Raw genomic sequence first — 9,721 nt, forward strand, 5'->3', positions numbered from 1 at the left:
ATGAGGCTCAAACGACTGTTTTTCACCACGAGTTACTTCACCGTGGTGGTCTTTATTCCAGTTCCTCCATTGTTTCAAAGGTATTTCTTTCAACTAATCTTAGCCAATTCAGCGTGGCTGAGGGAGGGGCTGAGGCACAATGAGGGGAAGTATATATTTAATAATGTTCTTTTGTGTGTAGCTCTAAGTTTGGCTCTGCCTCAGAGACCCTTTATTGTAGGGAACACAAAGAACATTTGGAAGCTATCAATTTTCTAAAGGACTCGAAGTGCAGCCTACTGTGAACAGAAATCCTGGCTAAGCCCCTTTTCAGTCCTCCTCTAGAGGGCAGCTGCTTCCCTCATCAGTTTGAAAGCACATCTCGTCCGGATAGGTGTTCACCATTTGCAGGCTCTGATTGTGCAGCAGTAGGGAAGAGGAATGTTGTGTGTGTGTGTTTGGTGGGTGTGTGTGGGGGGGGTGTTCACCATAAAATGCAGAGGACTTAAGACCTATGAATTCCCAACCCATAAAGGCCTCCTCCAGCCTTCTGGATCGCGTCACCAGGATTTCAAAAAAAAAAAAAAAACCTTTTATTTCTACCCACAGAGCTGTGGAGGATTCGGACATATTTGCATTAGTAACAATCACCCCTGGCTAGCGAAAAGAGTATGAGTGACGTGTTCAGCCTTCCTACAGGTATGGGGAAACACCTCATACCCCTGACTCTATTTCTTCATTATTAAATTGTTTACTGAATATAAATATTTTTGAGGGAAAGCTGTTTTTAATTCTTTTAAGATTGCCACATGGTGTATGGCGACACAACCTTTAATTAGTGTGCCTTATATTTCTAGGGACAAAAGTTTGTGGTCACAGAATCTGTAACATAATCTATAAATATAGTATAATACAATAAAATATAAAATATATATAACATAACAAGAAATATAACATTATTACAGTCCACCACATTGGTCTCCTGCTCCTTACTGTTTGAAAACAGAAACTTACTGGGACTATTCAAATGAGTAGTAAATTATCTGTGCTACTGCATGTAATTTGTCATAGGAAAACCTCCACAGAAACTGACACTCTATTATTTCTCTCAAGACAGTCCTGCTCCATTTTTATGCTCAAAGACATAAAAACTCTAAATGTCTCTCCATGTATTCAATTTCCATTGAAGTCCTCTGATTAGTCCTAAATATTGCACTGATATGGCAGTGTGACCATTATTTATCAAATTATAAAATCCAACGAGAGAGACTTGAAAAGCCAACTTCAATTGTTCATAGAACAAATGTTCAAGAGCTGTATAAAAGAGTTGTTAAAGAAACAGGCAGGCTAGCATAGTTTTTTTACTATAACTCTTCTCCATCTTTGGAATATTAAGAGCCAATTTTGGTACCAGTACATCAGTTTTATTGACAGAGAAAGCTATCAGGGAAGAATTCGTAAGAGTAATATAGCTGTCATACATAGGTCTTCTGGGCATTTTTAAGAGTCTGTAATTAAAGGAGCAGAAATATGACTGTAAATCTGTATGAAAATCACAATATTTGCAGTTTTATAAGTTTAAACAAAACCAAAATACCCTCATTTTGTATAAAATGAAAAAGGTCTGTCACTTACCTTGGAGCTCAATTATTCTTGCTGAAAAAGCTCTTCAAAGATCTACTTGAATGTCTCTTCAGGAGAGGAATCAAGACTATATATATTCACTTTTATTCAAAATGTACGAAGAACTCGTATGACTCAATAGCAAAAAACAAATCTGATTTAAAAATTAGCAGAGGATCTGAATAGGTATTTTCAGGTGGCCAACAGGTACATGAAAAGGTGCTCAACATCACTAATCATCAGAGGAATGCAAATCAAAAACACAATGCGTTATCACCTCACAGCTTTTAGAAAGGCTATTGTCATAAGGAAAAAAATTAGTGTTGGCGAGGATGTGGAGAAAAGGGGGCGCTCGCACACGGGTGGTGAGAATGTAAATTGGTTCAGCCACTATGAAAAAGAGTTATGGGCGTTTCTCAAAACATTCAGAACAGAGCTACCATATAATCTAACCATTCCACTTCTGGGTATTGATTCAAAGACGCTGAGAACATTAATTCAAAAAGATATACGAACCCTCATGTTTACTAGAACATCACTTAAGGTAGCCAAGATATTGAGACAACCTAAGTGTCCATCAGTGGATGAATGGATAAAGAAGCTGTGGTATATGTACACAATGGAATACTATTCAGCCACAAAACAATTAAATCTTGTCATCTGCAACAACATTAATGGACCCTGAGGGCATTATGTTACCTGAAATAAGCGAGACAGAGAAAGATAAGTATCATATGATCGCACTTACATGTAGAATCTAAAAATCAAAACAAAAAAATCAACCCATAGGTACAGAAAAGAAATTAGTACTTGCCAGAGGGAAGAGGGGGTGAAAGATTGGAAACCTGGGTCCACAAGGGGGTCACAAAGTATAAACTTACTGTTATAAATATGTCATGGGATATAATGCACAGCATGGTGACTCTAGCTAATAGTACATAGTGCATATTGGAAAGTTGCTGAGAGAGAAAATTGTAAAATTTTCTCATTAGAAGAAAAAAATCTTTGTAACCATGCATGGTAATGAATGGTAAGTAGACTTCTTATGATAATCATTTTTTCAATGTACACAAATATTGAATCAGGTAGTACACCTGAACCTAATATGTCAAATACACCTCGATTTAAAAACATTTTACATGCAAATGACTTCAGCCTGCTAGCGAGTTATCTGCTAATTTTAAGCTTCTATTCATTTTGTAACTTCATTCTCACTGTGTAAAAAAAAGAAAGTTCACAAACTATGTTCGATGAAGCTTCACTGCAAGACACTTGTTTTCCTTTAGGTTTGAGATGGAGGAAAAACATGTGCTTTTGCAATCCCTTTGGAATATTCTGGCTCTGATCTTAAATGAACTCAGCCCACTGAAACTATCCACAGCAACTTTCATTTCACTTTTGACTCTTATATCCTGTTACTTCTTTCAGGTAAATGTTTGTGACCTTGGCATCTCTTTTCATACCAGAACCTTTGGTTTATTGACTTTCATTCTTCAAAGTACAGCACACCAAGAAGAAAAAGGTCTTTCAAAATCTGATATACACTGTTTGACCATAGAGAGACCCATTCTAGGACACAGTCTTTTAAAGAAATCCACACTTGCCATTAACAGAATATATTCTCAGTCAGGGGTAGCTGGGAGGATCTCCGCAGCTGCAAATTTTATAAAACTGAAGAAAGCAAGCTAGCAGTCACTTTCGGATACATATGTGCATGTCACAGCTTTTGTCAGGCTGACTTGGCAGCTCAAAAAATTAAACAATTCTAATATGTTAGAGGGAATTACAAGACTACTATATTTTAAAATGTTTATAAGTTAGTTTTGAAGAAAGAAAGAACAGCTTCATTTAATGGATCAAGGACATTTATTGCAAAAGAAGCCAAGAAGTCTGTTTCTCAAAAATATTTGCAATAGGAAAAAGTACCCAAAAGACAGCCTTTTTTGTATAAAGGCTGGAAACATTTTCTGGGTGATTTAAACTGCTCTCGAGTGAAACATGGCCAATTTATGATTAAAAGCAGAAATAAAAACTAAAATAAAACTGCAAAGTGTCCTTTTCGGAGGGTTTTCTTTTTCAGAAATCTATAATAGGTCTGATTAATGTCTTATCCAGATCCAATGTGCTGGTAAGTCACTGAAATTTCCTTTAAAGAGGCAATTTATTAATAAAGATTCAGGCCCTAACTATGAGACCACAGTAAACTTGAATACAAAATAACAGCCAGTAGAGATGGTAGCAGGCCACTTTAATACCTTGAAAGTAGAGAAACCAGTATATCTTAACAAAGGGCAAGTCAAGACTTCGGCCAAGGAAGCACTCGTATAGATGGTACGATTTGGAGAACCAGAGAAAGACCATACTGCCCCCAGAAGCCTGTTGATTGAAATTTCTACAGTGACAGTCTCCTTTTAGGTTAAGGATGCTCTAACAGTAGTTCTACCCTTGAGAGGTAATATATGAAGTATCACAAACAGATTAATGTGGGTTCATTATCAATTCCTGAGAATAGTGAAGAACTTCGGATATGATGGAGAAAGACTAGGGATATGCACGTGAAATAAAATCATGGATAAGAGAAAGGTCTGAGTTTGTTGTTGGGTTCTACTTGGAAGTGAAGTCGCAGTGCTAAGGAAAGGAGGACTGGACAGATTCTAAAAGTGAGCGTGGAGTACCGTGAACACCATGATGTCTATGAGTTGAAATATGCAGTTCTATCACCGTTTCTAGAAATTATATCCTATGACCTTGCATAAATCGTTTTCCCTTCCTAGATTCAAAACACTCCTGCTGTCAAAGGGGATACAGATGATAAAGCAGGTCGTTGCTGACCTCCTGTTGGGTGCTCTTCTAATGAGGAAAGGTGCGGCCAGGATGCCGCTGAAGACAAACTGGTTATTTCACTGTTCTGCCCCGCACCCCAAAAAACCTTCTGTGGAGTCACTATAACAGTGAGAAGCAAACTGGATTGCCCTCTAAAGGAAGCCATTCCAATGAGTAGCAACATTCTCTATGAAATAAATAATTATTTTTCTCCCCTTGCTCCTTCTACTCTGCCATTGTTTTGATTACTAAAACGAACCCCCTGCCTATTAATGAAGCTCATGCCACTTTTTTCCATCTAACACAATATATTTGTGACACATTTTTTTCTATCTTCATTTTACCGCATTTCATTTACTGAAGACCCAAAGGCTTAGCAAACCAAAATCTCCTTGATTTTCCTAACTGGCCATTCAAATATGTGTTATAACAAAACCATAAAAATATGGAAATGATCATAGAGTGAAACACCAAATGGAAAGATAGGAAGCATTTAGAGGCTTCTTGCCAGTACAAGATTGCTTTCTATAATTAGCTTTCAAAAATATTGCACAACGCATGTTGAAATGCCCTAAGTGAGGTTGTCACATCCCCTTTGCATACCATGCCTTATTCTAAAAAAGATTTTACAGGCAAGAAATTTTTAACTGGTACTGACCCCAAATCCTCCTCTAACGTTTCCCTCTGTGCTTCCTCACTGAACATGAGGCGAGGAGGAAAAGGAAGCACCCCACCACTGCCGCCTTACTTTCAACAATTTCCACAGTTCTTCATCAAAACATCGCAGTTGAGCCTACCTTCTTTAGCCTGTATTCTTCCAGTTCTTAGCATAATTTTATTTTGACCAACTTGCTCTGCTCCAGTTTGCTTGAGCCTCTTCTCGAAGGAATAATAAATAAGGGATTCTGGGTTCATCCAAAGTCATTACTAGTTCCTTTGGTCAAGAGAACCTGTAGCATGGTTTCAGTAAAGGTGTTCTTCAGGTCAAACTGCTAACTACTGTATTCTAATTGAACAAATGACATAGGAAAGGTGCCCACAGTGCTCCTTGTGTCAGAATAGAGACTTGATATTTTGGGTAAGACACAACTTTTAAAATTGTTCCATTTTTGAACCCTTACTGTCCATTTAACACAGTACACCTTTGAGAAGGACAGTTTGATATACCAAAACTTCCGGGATGCAGTGCAAGCAGTAATAAGAGAGAAGTTTATATCATTACAGGCCTATCTCCAGGAACAAGAGAAATCCCAAATAAACAAACTAACATTACTCTTAAAGATCTAGAAAAAAAAAAAGAACAAAAGCAACTCCAAGTCAGTAGAAAGAAGGAAATAATAAAAATGAGAACAGAATTGAGAATAAAAAAGACTATTCAAAAAAATTAATACAACAAAGAGCTAACTCTTAGAAAAGATGAATAAAATTGACAAGCCCCTGGTTAGATTCACTAAAGATAAAAGAGAAAAGACCCATATTTACAAAATCAGAACTGAAAGAGAAGTTACCATAGACATCACAGATATACAAAGGATCACACTAGAACACTATGACGGACTATATGCCACCAAATTCAATAACCTGGAAGAAATGGATAAATTCCTACAAACACATAATCTTCTTAGACTAAATCATGAAGATTTGGAAAATTTAAATAGACCAATCAGCAGTGAGGAAATTAAAACAACGATTAAACACCTCCCAAAAAAATAAAAGTTCAGGGCCAGATGGATTCGCTAGCAAATTCTACCAGACATCCAAAGAAGATTTCAAGGCTAAAAAACTGAAAAAAAGGCAATACTTCCTATTATTTTATGAGGCCAACAAAACCTCTATACCAAAACCCGGCAGCGATAACACACCAAAAAAAGAAAACTACAGACCAACATCTCTGATGAATACATATGTTTAAATCCTAGACAAAATGCTAGCAAATCAAATACAACAATACATTAAAAACTAATATATCACAATCAAGTGGGGTTCATTCCAGGGGCACAAGGATGTTTTGACACATACAAAGCGATCAATGTAATACACATTAACAAAATAAAAGATAAAAATCATATGATCTTAACAATAGATGCAGTAAAATGCATTTGATAATATACAATATCCATTTATGATTAAAACACTCAATAAAATAGAAATAGAAGGAAAGTGCCTCAATATAATAAAGGCCACATATGACAAACCCTCAGCCAATATCATACTCACAATGGTGAAAAACTGAAAGCTTTCCTTCTACAATCAGGAACAAGACAAGGATGCCCATTCTCACCACTCTTATTCAATGTAGTACTGGAAGTCCTAGCCAGAGCAATTAGGTAGGAAAAAAAAATAAAAGACACTCAAATTGGGAAGGAAGAAGTAAAAGTGTCACCTTTTGCAGATGACATGATTCTGTACATAGAAAACCCTAAAGACTCCACACACACACACACACACACACACACACACACACACACTATTAGAAGCACTAAACAAATGCAGTAAAGTTGCAGGATATAAAATCAACGGACAAAAATCTACCACTTCCTGTATACTAACAATGAAATTCTGACTCTAATTACTCCTTTTTGTGTGGTTATATCTGCTCAACAAACTGAAATTTGTTTTGAAAATGTTATTTCTGTGAAGTACAAAACTTTTACAAATGGTTCCTTCTAATAAATGTGGACTCATGAGAAAAGTATTCACCAAGGATCCTGGCTGTGTTTGATACAGTGACTCTCTTGGAAGTCACTGTATATTCAGGAAGTTCAGGAGTTTCTCAAGCGCATCAAGAATATCCAAAAACTACATGCCAAGTATATTCGAGTCATCATGAACTTTACAAAAATAAATAAGCATGGTTTACGCCTTCTTTGTGCTTAAGATAAATAACTTATTTATCATAAAAATCATAGTCCAAGTATGGTAAATGACATAAAAGATCCAAAATTTCGAAAGTAATGTAGAGACTACAGATTGCTTTCAGCTGTATAAATCTGTAACAGATAATTTAATAACAACAAATTAAATATTTGTTGACTAGATGAATAGGTGAATGAATGGTTGCACACAAGGACATGACACGTACTTGAGCTGAACCTTGAAAAATGTATAAGATTCAGATGGAAAGAGATTGGATAGCACTTTCCAAAGAAAAGAAAAACCACAAAGCTTTCTGAAGGGACTGCGATTTTATTGTAGACAGAGTAAAATGCAAAGGTAAATTCATAAGTGCATGTGTATGTTTTCACACCAGCTTCCTCTCTGACCCATACTCCCAGTCCTGTTTACTGTCAGGAAGTCTTTTGCCTACCTGAATTTCTCTTAGAAACACACAGTCCTCAGTTCTGACCTTAAAGCAGGGTAGTCACTAAGGGAAGTGCACGCCTTTACCCTGAGGTCCTGATAGCTGATATATATCCCCGCTGCAAAGGTTTGCTATAGTGCACCTTGCCCTTAAGTGTGTTCCTATTATAATGACAACATGAAAATGGCCAGTCCCTGCTATAACAGACTTAACTCACATAATATCCCTAAAATTAGCCACTCTGGCATGTCTTTTTTTCCCCCAAACATGATACCTTTCCCCTCCTACTTCTTTTTACAAAGTCAAATAATGAGTTTCTATCTTCATAGAAAATTAAAATAATCTGGGCTTCACAGCCCTTGCATTTAGATGTGCCACAAAAAAACACCCCTGAACTCACAGAGCTGCTGCAGAATGCTCATTATTGCGACCAGTGATGGGATTTTGGTGCCAACATTCAAAACATACAAGGCAACTGGCCTTGCAAATCATGTCTTTAACGAAGACAATTTAAAGAAATTATAAAGTTCAAATATTGAAATCAGGCATATACAATACACTACTGCAGGAAACTAAACTGGAGAATTACCCAACACTTCATGAGAAAATAGCTGTGGCATAGACTGGTGAATTGGTACACGTAGCCCCAATTAAGACAAAAAGCTTTGTGTCATGGTGTTGATCCTGATTACTCAGTTACTGGTGGACACAGCTCCTCAAGAATGAGATAAAACCAGGGTGAGTGGCAAGGACTAAAAACTTAGTGAAGAAGTCGTCCACAGTATAAGGCCTACTTATCAGTCACAAAGATGTTAACTGTGCATTTGTCATTTTATTCCTGTAACTAACATAAGTGCAAAAGGGAAATGAAAAACCTACAAAATTAAAACCTACACAAACAGAAGGGTGGATGGCGATTTCAGAATCTTGTAGTTTTTAATCTGTTGGTACATTGTGTTGTCATAAAATCTTGCCTAGAGAAACTATAAAAATATTCAGACATTATGTCCAAACTCTTGATATTTATTAAAGTCTCAAGGAAACCCAGTGGCTCCTTGTATCTTTGAACATGTTTATTTTGCAAAACAAAATGGCATATTTGAAGAACAAATAGTAAGATATCATTGTGGTCAGCGTCTGGCAATTCAAACACTTGTCAGCAGGATTCAGTGAGCACCATTCCTGAATTTTCTATGCCTTCTGTTCTCGGTTACTCAAGAAAAGTGTGGACTTCCACATGTGAAAATGCTGCATAAAAGCTGATGTCACGAAAGGATTTTCATCCAGCCAATATGAAATCAAGGGAAGTCGGTGTTCAAAAATAAAATTTTGTAGTATTGTCAGACAACTTTAAAGGTGAAATGATTGTTCTTACAGAAGTTTTCTTTGTAAGAAATAACACCATTCCACGCACAATAAAAGTTGTCAAAGAATCTCACGCAAAAGAAGTGCACATTTGAGTAGCTTCATCACCAATGTGATTTCCATGCTTCATGAGGATAAACATTTACACAAAAGAAGAGCTTATTGCCAATAAATTTGAGCATCTTGTAGAATATCCAGGAGCAAACAGTGCCACGAATCTGTCAGTAAAAGTACTGATTTCATCTGTATGAAAAGGAATAAAGGTATTTCAAATCAGAAAATGCAAAAGCAAGAGATCATGATTCAAGGAAATGGAAATAATCTGAAATGTTTTGGGGAAAAAATGGTGTTTGTACAGCTTATGTTACTGCAGAATACCCTGTAGAATTGGAATAGTAGCCTTATGAAGCTTTATTCAATATATAAAGTTGGTTAAAAAGTTACAGCCTTATGAAAGTGTGACTGTTATTCAGTTGGTACAATGTCAAAACCATCCCACATGCTGACATTTCACTTTTGTATAGTTTTTCTGAAAATTGTACCTAAGTGCTTTGTTTAATTTAATAATTCTAGACAAATATTTTGGTTATCTAGGAATCTAGGTAGTAAAACTTTGAGGCTACCAATTTT

General features: G+C 36.4%; 1 pseudogene; it reads left to right on the forward strand.

The window, feature by feature from the left end:
- Positions 1-9,487, forward strand: LOC129065376 (amidophosphoribosyltransferase-like; annotated as a pseudogene).
- Positions 9,488-9,721: the final 234 nt, after the last annotated feature.

Source organism: Pteronotus mesoamericanus, unplaced genomic scaffold (assembly GCF_021234165.1).
Source record: "Pteronotus mesoamericanus isolate MK-2021 breed Mesoamerican mustached bat unplaced genomic scaffold, CSHL_Meso_final contig_177, whole genome shotgun sequence".
Lineage (NCBI taxonomy): Eukaryota > Metazoa > Chordata > Mammalia > Chiroptera > Mormoopidae > Pteronotus > Pteronotus mesoamericanus.